A 7,828-nucleotide genomic window follows, 5' to 3' on the forward strand; every position below is an offset into this window, starting at 1 on the left:
ATATATATATATATATATATACATGAAAAGTAAAACTGAAATGGACTTGGAGTCTTTAGTGACAAGTTCATTTCAAATATATGAAGAAAATAATATCATATTCCATCAGGGAATGGTAAATCAACAACAAGGACACACATTAAAAGGGGTACCCTCCCAAGCACTGACACCACCAAATGTTGACGAGGCATCAGGAACTCCCATTCATTGCGGGAAGGAAGCAAAATAGCAGAGCCAGTGTTGAGGACAGCCTGGAAGTTTCTTACAAAGTTAAATATTTGATGACCACTGTATATACTCGAGTAAAAGCCGACCTGAATATCTGCCGACCTAATTTTACCACAAAATTGCAGAAAAATGTGCTGAAAGCTAGGCTTATCATCGCGTATATATGGTAATTGATTCACCAACCATGCTCTTTGGTATTTGCTCAACTGAGTTGAAAACATAACCACAAAAATAACAATGTATAAATTACCAAGGACACATGAGGGAGGGGGGAGCAGGGAGGGAGGGGGAAAAAAAGAGGACCTGATGCAAAGGGCTTAAGTGGAGAGCAAATGCTTTGAGAATGATTAGGGCAGGGAATGTGCAGATGTGCTTTATACAATTGATGTATGTATATGTGTGGATTGTGATAAGAGTTGTATGAGCCCCTAATAAAATGTTTTAAAAGAAAGAAAGAAAGAAAACATAACTACATGCCAAAACCTGTACCCAAATATTCGCAGCGGCTTTGTTCATCATTGCCCGGAGCTAGAGGGAGTGAAGGTGTCCTTCCATGAGTGAATGGATACACAAACCATGGCACATCCATACAGTGGAGTATTATCATTCAGTGATAAAAAGATCAGTCAAAGTGGTGGGCAACCAAGGAGGAAGCTTAAGTCATATACCAAAGTGAAAGAAGTCAGCAACACAAACCAAACAAATGGCAAGAGCATCCTGTTCATAATCCAGCTGTAACATTTTGGAGAAAGCAAACCATCCGAGACAGTAAAAGGATCACTGGTTGCTACGGGGTGCAGAGGGGAAGGAGGAAGAAGAACTTAGGTGTTGGACAGGACATTTTTAGTGAAACTATGATTCTGCAATGACGTCGTGCATTTGTCAAAAACTACAGGGCTGTCTCAGAAACCCACAGGGAAAGTTCTAGTCTGTCCTATAGGGTGACTAAACCAGTTGGTTGTTAAAAAGATTTTAAAAAACAAAATCCACAGGGCTATACAACAGAGTAAAGGCCAATGTAAACTCTCTCTCTCTCACTTTCTCTCTCTCTCTGCCATTGAGTCAGCGCTGACCCCTAGTGACCCCTGAGGATGTCTGAGACTGTTTCCAGGGATCCACAGCCCAGTCTTTCACCTGTGGCGTTACTGGTGGTTTAGAACCGCTGACCATGCGGATCTCAGTCCAACGCAGAACCACTATGCCACCAGGGTGTTCCTAATAATGCATTGCTATCAGTTCATCAATTGTAACGGAATGCAAGATCAAGGGAACTGTGTGTGTGTGATTTGCGTGTGGAAGGAGTGGAGGTGGACCAGGTATACGGCACACTCTGTCCTAGCTATTTAATTCTTCTCTAAATCCAACACAATACTAGATGCAAGTCCACTGGTTGCTTGTGCAAATGAGAGCGTTACAAACTATTGTTAGAATTGTTTTTTGACAGATGCCATGATCTCTGCTAGCAGCCAGCCAGGGCTCAAGTCACAGATCCACCCTTGAGACAACCTGAACGGGCCTCAGCTCCCTCCGGAGTTGGCACTGCCTGCATGGTTTCCTCGCCCTGGCCCGGGAGTGGGGCTGTCTCCCACTCTCAGAAGGTGAAGGGACCAGGCTAGGGGAGGACCAGGTGATACCTTCAGAGACACAGCCCAAACGAGGCCCTGGTCCCACTGCAGCCCCAGCTGGTCTCCTGGGCTCTGTGCAGCCCCACCAACAGGGAGGATGTGACCTGTGACCCAGTCTTGGCGGAGGTGGGAAGAGGCCTACAGCACTACAGGCCCAAAGACCCATCACCTGCCCCAGTGTGCCTCTTCTCACTGTGGTACCTTGTGGGGCCCCTAACAGCCTTCTTCACCTATAATTACAGAGAGATTCCGAGGCGGCGATGGGAGAGAAAGCTCCAAGTACATCATTCCACTAAGCATCCAGCGGCACTATGGTCAGACAACTATTACTATTACTACTATTACTGTTACTATTACTACTGCCAGACAACTCTGGCTCTTACAGAGAGCTCAAAGGGCAGCCGCTGGGGGAGGAACATGTGGGCAGCGGAACACATGACTGCCCCCTCCCAGCCTCAGTTTCTACCACACTTCACTTCCTCCCAGTGAAGGGAGGTTAAGCCCCGCACAGGACCTAGCAGCTGCTGCCTGGGGCTCCAGAAATGATACCTCAGGAGACATAGCTCCCCACCCCCATCCACCTTCATAAGACACGATAGTCACCCAAGCCAGTGGGTCCCGCTAGAAGACTCCATGTGCTGGCAGGCGCTGCTTCCACCCCAGCTATGAGTCTTACTGGACCGAGAGCTGGGCAAACGAAACCATATGGGCAAGGTCCCAGCACCCCCAGAACTTGCAACAGAAGACATACAGCTACCCCAAAGGGGAAAATAACTCAATGTCCTTGGGAGAGGCGGGACTTCAAGCCCAGGAAGAGTTGTGCACGAGGGTCCCATTTTAGAGGAAGGTATAGGGAGGCCTCAGAGTGCTAGAAGTCTAGACTCAGTGTTGCCCCTGGACACCAACCCCCACCACCACCCCCAAACTCAGGCAGGCTGAGCCTTGGCTCTGCAGAGAAGGCAGGCTGGGGATGTGAAGCCAACAAGAGGGGCTGAGACTGAGGCAATTCAATCGGATAAATCCCCAAGGGTGACAGCATCCGTGCCCGTCCCGCCCTGTGGGACTGGGTGTCAGGATCGGGCAGCTTGGGTAGGCAGATTTTGGAGGCTCATCCTGATCCTGGCTGGTGGCAACCGTGGGCAGGTGACAGAACCCCTGGGCCTCAGTGCCCAGTTGTAAAACAGCCCTTCCTTTCACCCTCCTCTTTGCAGCTCCCCACACAGCAGAGAGGGCAAAGCCTCAGGGCCCTCCACCGCCACCCTGCCTCACACGGGAGCCTCCCCTAGCTGTCCAGCTTCTCCTTGCATGCCTCTGCTAACAGGGAGCTCACCACTGCAAGAGGCAGCCTGCTCCCAGTCAAGTTCTGCTTCGGAGGAGCCAAAAGCTGCTCCTGGACAACTGCCCGTTGGTGCTTTTCTGCCAGGGGCTTTCCGTGGCCTGGAATCCGCCTGTCCCACAGACTCGGGGAACTCGCCCAGCAGGGCCCCTGCCATTCCTCCAGGGAGTCTCCCCTGACCCCCAGCCCTCTCTCTCCCACGAGCGCCCAGGCCGGCTGCCTTCACCTCCCCGCAGGCAGAGCGCCCTGATACTGACAGCTAGGTCCTACCCTCCGCCAGCCTCCCGCAGTCTCTACAATTCTTTTCACCCCCCTTTACAGCTGGGCAAAGTGGGGCTCTCAGAGGAGCGGCGCGGGGCCCGCCCGGGGGGCCCCCCAGGCTGCACGTGGCGGCGCTGGGACTCCCCGTCGGAGGCCACTCGCGCCCGCGTGCGCACGCGCTCCGCCACCAGGACCGCCCACCCGCCCGCGGCGCACCTCCTCCAGGTGGCCGCGGCCGGGGGTCTCTGGGTCCCCGACGCGGTCTGCGCCCCTTCCGGCCGCCGGCGCGGAGGCGGCGACTTCGGGAGAGCCTCCCGCCCTCCGGGAGTGGAGAGCCTGGCCCCAGCCCCCGCGGTGTCCCCCCGCGGCCCCCCGACGCAGGCGACCCCAAAGGCCCGACTTACCCACCCCGCGCCCTGGGCGCGCGCCGGATGGACGGGCCTCGGGGCTCGCCCGCCGCCCGCCGGATGGACTGGCCGTGGCTCGGCGCCTGCTGCGCGAGCAGGGGCGGCGCGGGGATTCTCGAATCAGCTGGGGCCGGGGCGCGCGCGGGGCGGGCGGGAGGGCCGGGCGGCCGGCTGGCCGGGGCGCGCCGTGACCGGGGATCCACGTGCCGCCGCCGCCGGGGAAAACTGCTGGGAAACGACCCTGTGCCTCTGCCCCTCCCTCATCTGTAAAACTGGGGGACAGACCCAAACGTGGCCAGGGCGCTGCGAGCGAGAGGGGAGCTGGAAGGCCGGTGCGGGCTGCCTTCTCCCGCGCAGGTCCTCAGTCGGTCCGTCGGCCCCTCCCTCCCAACCCAGTGCTACCCGTTCACTGCAGGGCCTGAGCCAGCCTTTCCCAGCCGTGCCGTCAGGTGTTACACATCAGGATGTGTCAATCCAGACCTGCTGGCTGAAAAAAGACCAGGGTAACGTCTTCTGGGAAACAGCCATAGGGGGACGAGTGTTTCTTATTCGTTGTCTTTATAATAATGAATAAGAACTGATGCGCCTTAGAAGGGAGGATGGCACGAGTCCCTTAAGGGAATCGACCCAGTGGCTGGAAATATAACCATCGGCGCATTTTACACAGGGGTTGCTAAGTCCAAACTGGCTCCAGGGCACCCAACAACCACCACCTGATAACTTGGTAGCCCTCTGAATTTCAACATAGGGACCAGTGAGGTAAATTATGGCCCCACCATGCAATGAACTATTACATAGCCACTATACATAAAGGAGCGAGCCCTGGTAGTGTAGTGGTTATGCATTGGCCTGCTAACTACAAGGTCATCAGTTCAAAACCACTCTCTGCTGCCTGGGGAGCAAGACAAGGCTTTCTACTCCAGTAAAGAGTAAACAGTCCCGGAAACCCAGAGAGGCATTTCTACCCTGTCCTTTGGGGGGTGGTCAGAATCAACTCGATGGCAATGAGTATAGACAAAGGACAACTGTACCAACACTTATGGAAAGGTTTTTATGCCATACTGTACCGAGTGAAAGAAAACAAAGCAGCAGATTTTTCTTTTCTTTTTTTAAGTAGGGGAGAGCACGAATACAGTCTCCCACTACTACAAATTATGCAGCCGAGTTTCCCACATTTGGGGAAATCGCAGGGGTCAGCACATCTGGAGTGCAATGGGTGAGCCTCGCCCTGGGAAAACCACCTTCGTGATCATGGTCTCTCCCCTGCCAGGTAAGTATAGCAGCAGGTTTTAAGAACATCTAGGAGACCCTATAGGACGCAGCTGCATTTGTCCATACAGACCCTCGTTGTTCCCAGTGTGGTTTCTTAACCAGAAGCAGTAGCATCACCTGAGAGCTTCTTAGAAGTACAGCAGTGTCCCAGGACTCAGGAACCAGAAAATCCAGTGTGTAGGTGATCCGTGTGTGGGTTGTTTCCAAGGGACGAGACAGGCTGGGTCAGTGACTCTTCTGCCCCTACAGAAGCCATGGTCTGGAGACTTGCCCCATAAAAATGCGGTAACGGGCAGAGGAGTTGGAACTTTCTCCTTAGTGTTAACTCTGAATGCTTGGTAGTTTTATTTATTTTAATAGCAGGCCTGTCATATTAAAATGATTGCAATGAGATATTAATGATAAGAGGAAGCTGAAAGACAAGCAAGGGGCTGGCGCTGGCTTAGAGGCAGGGAAGTCTGGTGTGCTGGAGGGCAGGGAGTGTTGAGGGGATGTGGGCAGTGAAGCCAGATAAAGCCTGGGTGATGGTGCCTGGGCTGTTGCCTGGAAAGTTTTAGGGCAGGGGCCCAGCCCGGCCCGGACCTGTAGCTGTCATGTCATGAAAGTGTGCATCTCTTTGGCTTCCCGACACATCACCTGGCCCGAACCTGCCAATATGTAACCCATCACCTACATTCTACCACGCTGAGAGGGTCCAAGAGAGGAGGCCTAGCTGGTTCTCCAGATGTGGTCAGTGGGCCCTTCCTGGGGGACACACAGATGGAGGCCAGGGGAAGCTCGCCATATGCTTTCCCATCAGATTGCAGCCCAGTTCCGGAAGGAGATGCCCACCAACAGAATCATGGCCGACCCGGCCCTCATGCGCAAGGCCATAGGGCAGCCGGAGCCCAGAATCCCCCGAAGATTTTTAGGGCCCGGCGGTCAGTTCGATTCTCAGATCTCCTTAAGTCTCTCGAGGTCAACTTCCAATCACAAGATGCCTCTAAGTCCCAGAGCTGAGCCAGGGAAAACCGCAGGGGAGCTCAGCCTTGGGGAAGGGGTGGCCGAGGCTTCCAAAAGCATTTATTTGTAGGTCTTCAGAAAGACGCCGCTGTAAGAACCTAACTGCCCTGAACCTTTTCCTCAATCTCAGGGGAGACCCACCTGATTGGGGGGGTCTGATGGAGGAGCTTGGACCAGAACATAGACCCTAACTCCCTGGGGCCAGGATTCCCTATACCAAACCAAGAGGGAACCCCGCCCTCTGCAATGATTGATTTGGGGAGCCTTGAACACCCTGCAGTGGCGCTGAGGGATGGGAACACTCCAGCCTTCCACCACCACCTCATGCCCACCCTCCAATCCTGCCCCAACCCCCTCATCCCTGAGAACAGATGCAAATTAGTCTTGACCTCCAATCCTTTTTTTTTTTTCATTTGAATATATATTTTTATTTAGAATGCAACACTAATACCATGATGATAAACTGTCACAAATCTGTGTCAAGAACACGTGATCCCTAAAATGTGAATTTTTTTCTCCCCACAAGTACTTTAAGTATAGCTTTATTATTACTTGGTACTAGAGTCAAAGACGACATTTAGCTTCCTCAGCTTTGGGGCATTTAGTAACATGATGATTGTCTAGTCAGGCAGTGACAAGAAATTCAAAAGCACTTTCTTTTCCTTCTGTCAGTTCCTTTGCAGTAAGATCCATCTTCTCCCGTGAGAAGTCATTGATATGGAGACCCTCCACAATCTTCCAGGTCTTATTCTTGATGACGACGGGGAATGAGTAGAGCAGATCGTCAGGGACACCATAGGAGTTTCCATCAGAGATGATTCCCATGGACACAAACTCGCCCTCTGGGGTTCCAAACCAGATGTCCCTGATGTGGTCACCAATGGCTTTCTCCGCTGACATCGCACTGGACAGCTTCCGAGCCTTGATGACAGCGGCGCCTCGCTGCTGCACGGTCGAGACAAAGTCTCCCTTGAGCCAGCTGTCATTTTTCAGTGCTTTGTAAACACCGACTTCCTTTCCTTGCACCTTCACCTTGGCATGGTTGACATCTGGATACTGAGTCGAAGAGTGGTTCCCCAGATGGTGACATTCTTTACGCCTCGAGCAGTCACACCAAGTTTAAGAGCAATTTGAGCCATAGCTCTGTTATGATCCAGACGAGTCAAGCAACTGAAGTTCTCCTTGGGGGTGGATGGGGCTGACTTCATGGAAGTCAGGCAGTTGGTATTGGCTGGGTTGCCCACAACGATAACCTTAACTGACTTCTTGGCATATTTATCCAAGGCTGTCCCGTGGGATTTGAAGATTTTCACATTTGCTTTCAGCAGGTCTTTCCTCTCCATGCCCTCCCTCCCACTAGAACGGCCATATCCAGGTCTTTGAAGGCAACCTCCTCCTCTTTTAGGAGGGGAAGTGCACAGTCTTGCAGCTCCATCAGGACACCTTCCAGGACCCCCATCATGGGGCGGATATCCAACAGCACGAGGATCAGGGGCTGGTCTTTACCAAAAATAGCGCCATTTCCAATGCGGTACAACAGGGAGTATGCAATCTGACCCGCGGCTCCAGTCACCAGCACTCTGATTGGTTCCGACATGATTGGGGACGGCGAGGGCATTTTTCCACCTGCACAACCAGCCGCTGGGAGCCAGGTCACCTCTACCACCGAAGCATCTGGAGGAGCGTGAGCGGTGTGA

General features: G+C 53.1%; 1 protein-coding gene, 1 non-coding gene and 1 pseudogene across 4 annotated transcripts in view; all 3 read right to left on the minus strand.

The window, feature by feature from the left end:
- The window catches only part of IL34 (interleukin 34), a 72,149-nt gene extending 67,919 nt beyond the window's left edge, over positions 1-4,230 (minus strand). For 2 of the 3 annotated variants that reach the window (XM_075537543.1, XM_075537544.1), the window contains exon 1: positions 3,855-4,230. The gene's annotated coding sequence lies outside the window, so the exon portion shown is untranslated. The remainder of the gene's footprint in view (positions 1-3,854) is intronic. The other variant, XM_075537545.1, reaches the window with a different exon arrangement.
- A 741-nt stretch (positions 4,231-4,971) lies between these two features.
- Positions 4,972-5,135, minus strand: LOC142432838 (U1 spliceosomal RNA). The gene has a single exon (XR_012780942.1). It is a non-coding gene; the product is annotated as a U1 spliceosomal RNA (small nuclear RNA).
- A 1,491-nt stretch (positions 5,136-6,626) lies between these two features.
- Positions 6,627-7,828, minus strand: LOC142431542 (malate dehydrogenase, cytoplasmic pseudogene; annotated as a pseudogene).

Source organism: Tenrec ecaudatus, chromosome 18 (assembly GCF_050624435.1).
Source record: "Tenrec ecaudatus isolate mTenEca1 chromosome 18, mTenEca1.hap1, whole genome shotgun sequence".
Taxonomy (NCBI): Eukaryota; Metazoa; Chordata; class Mammalia; order Afrosoricida; family Tenrecidae; genus Tenrec; species Tenrec ecaudatus.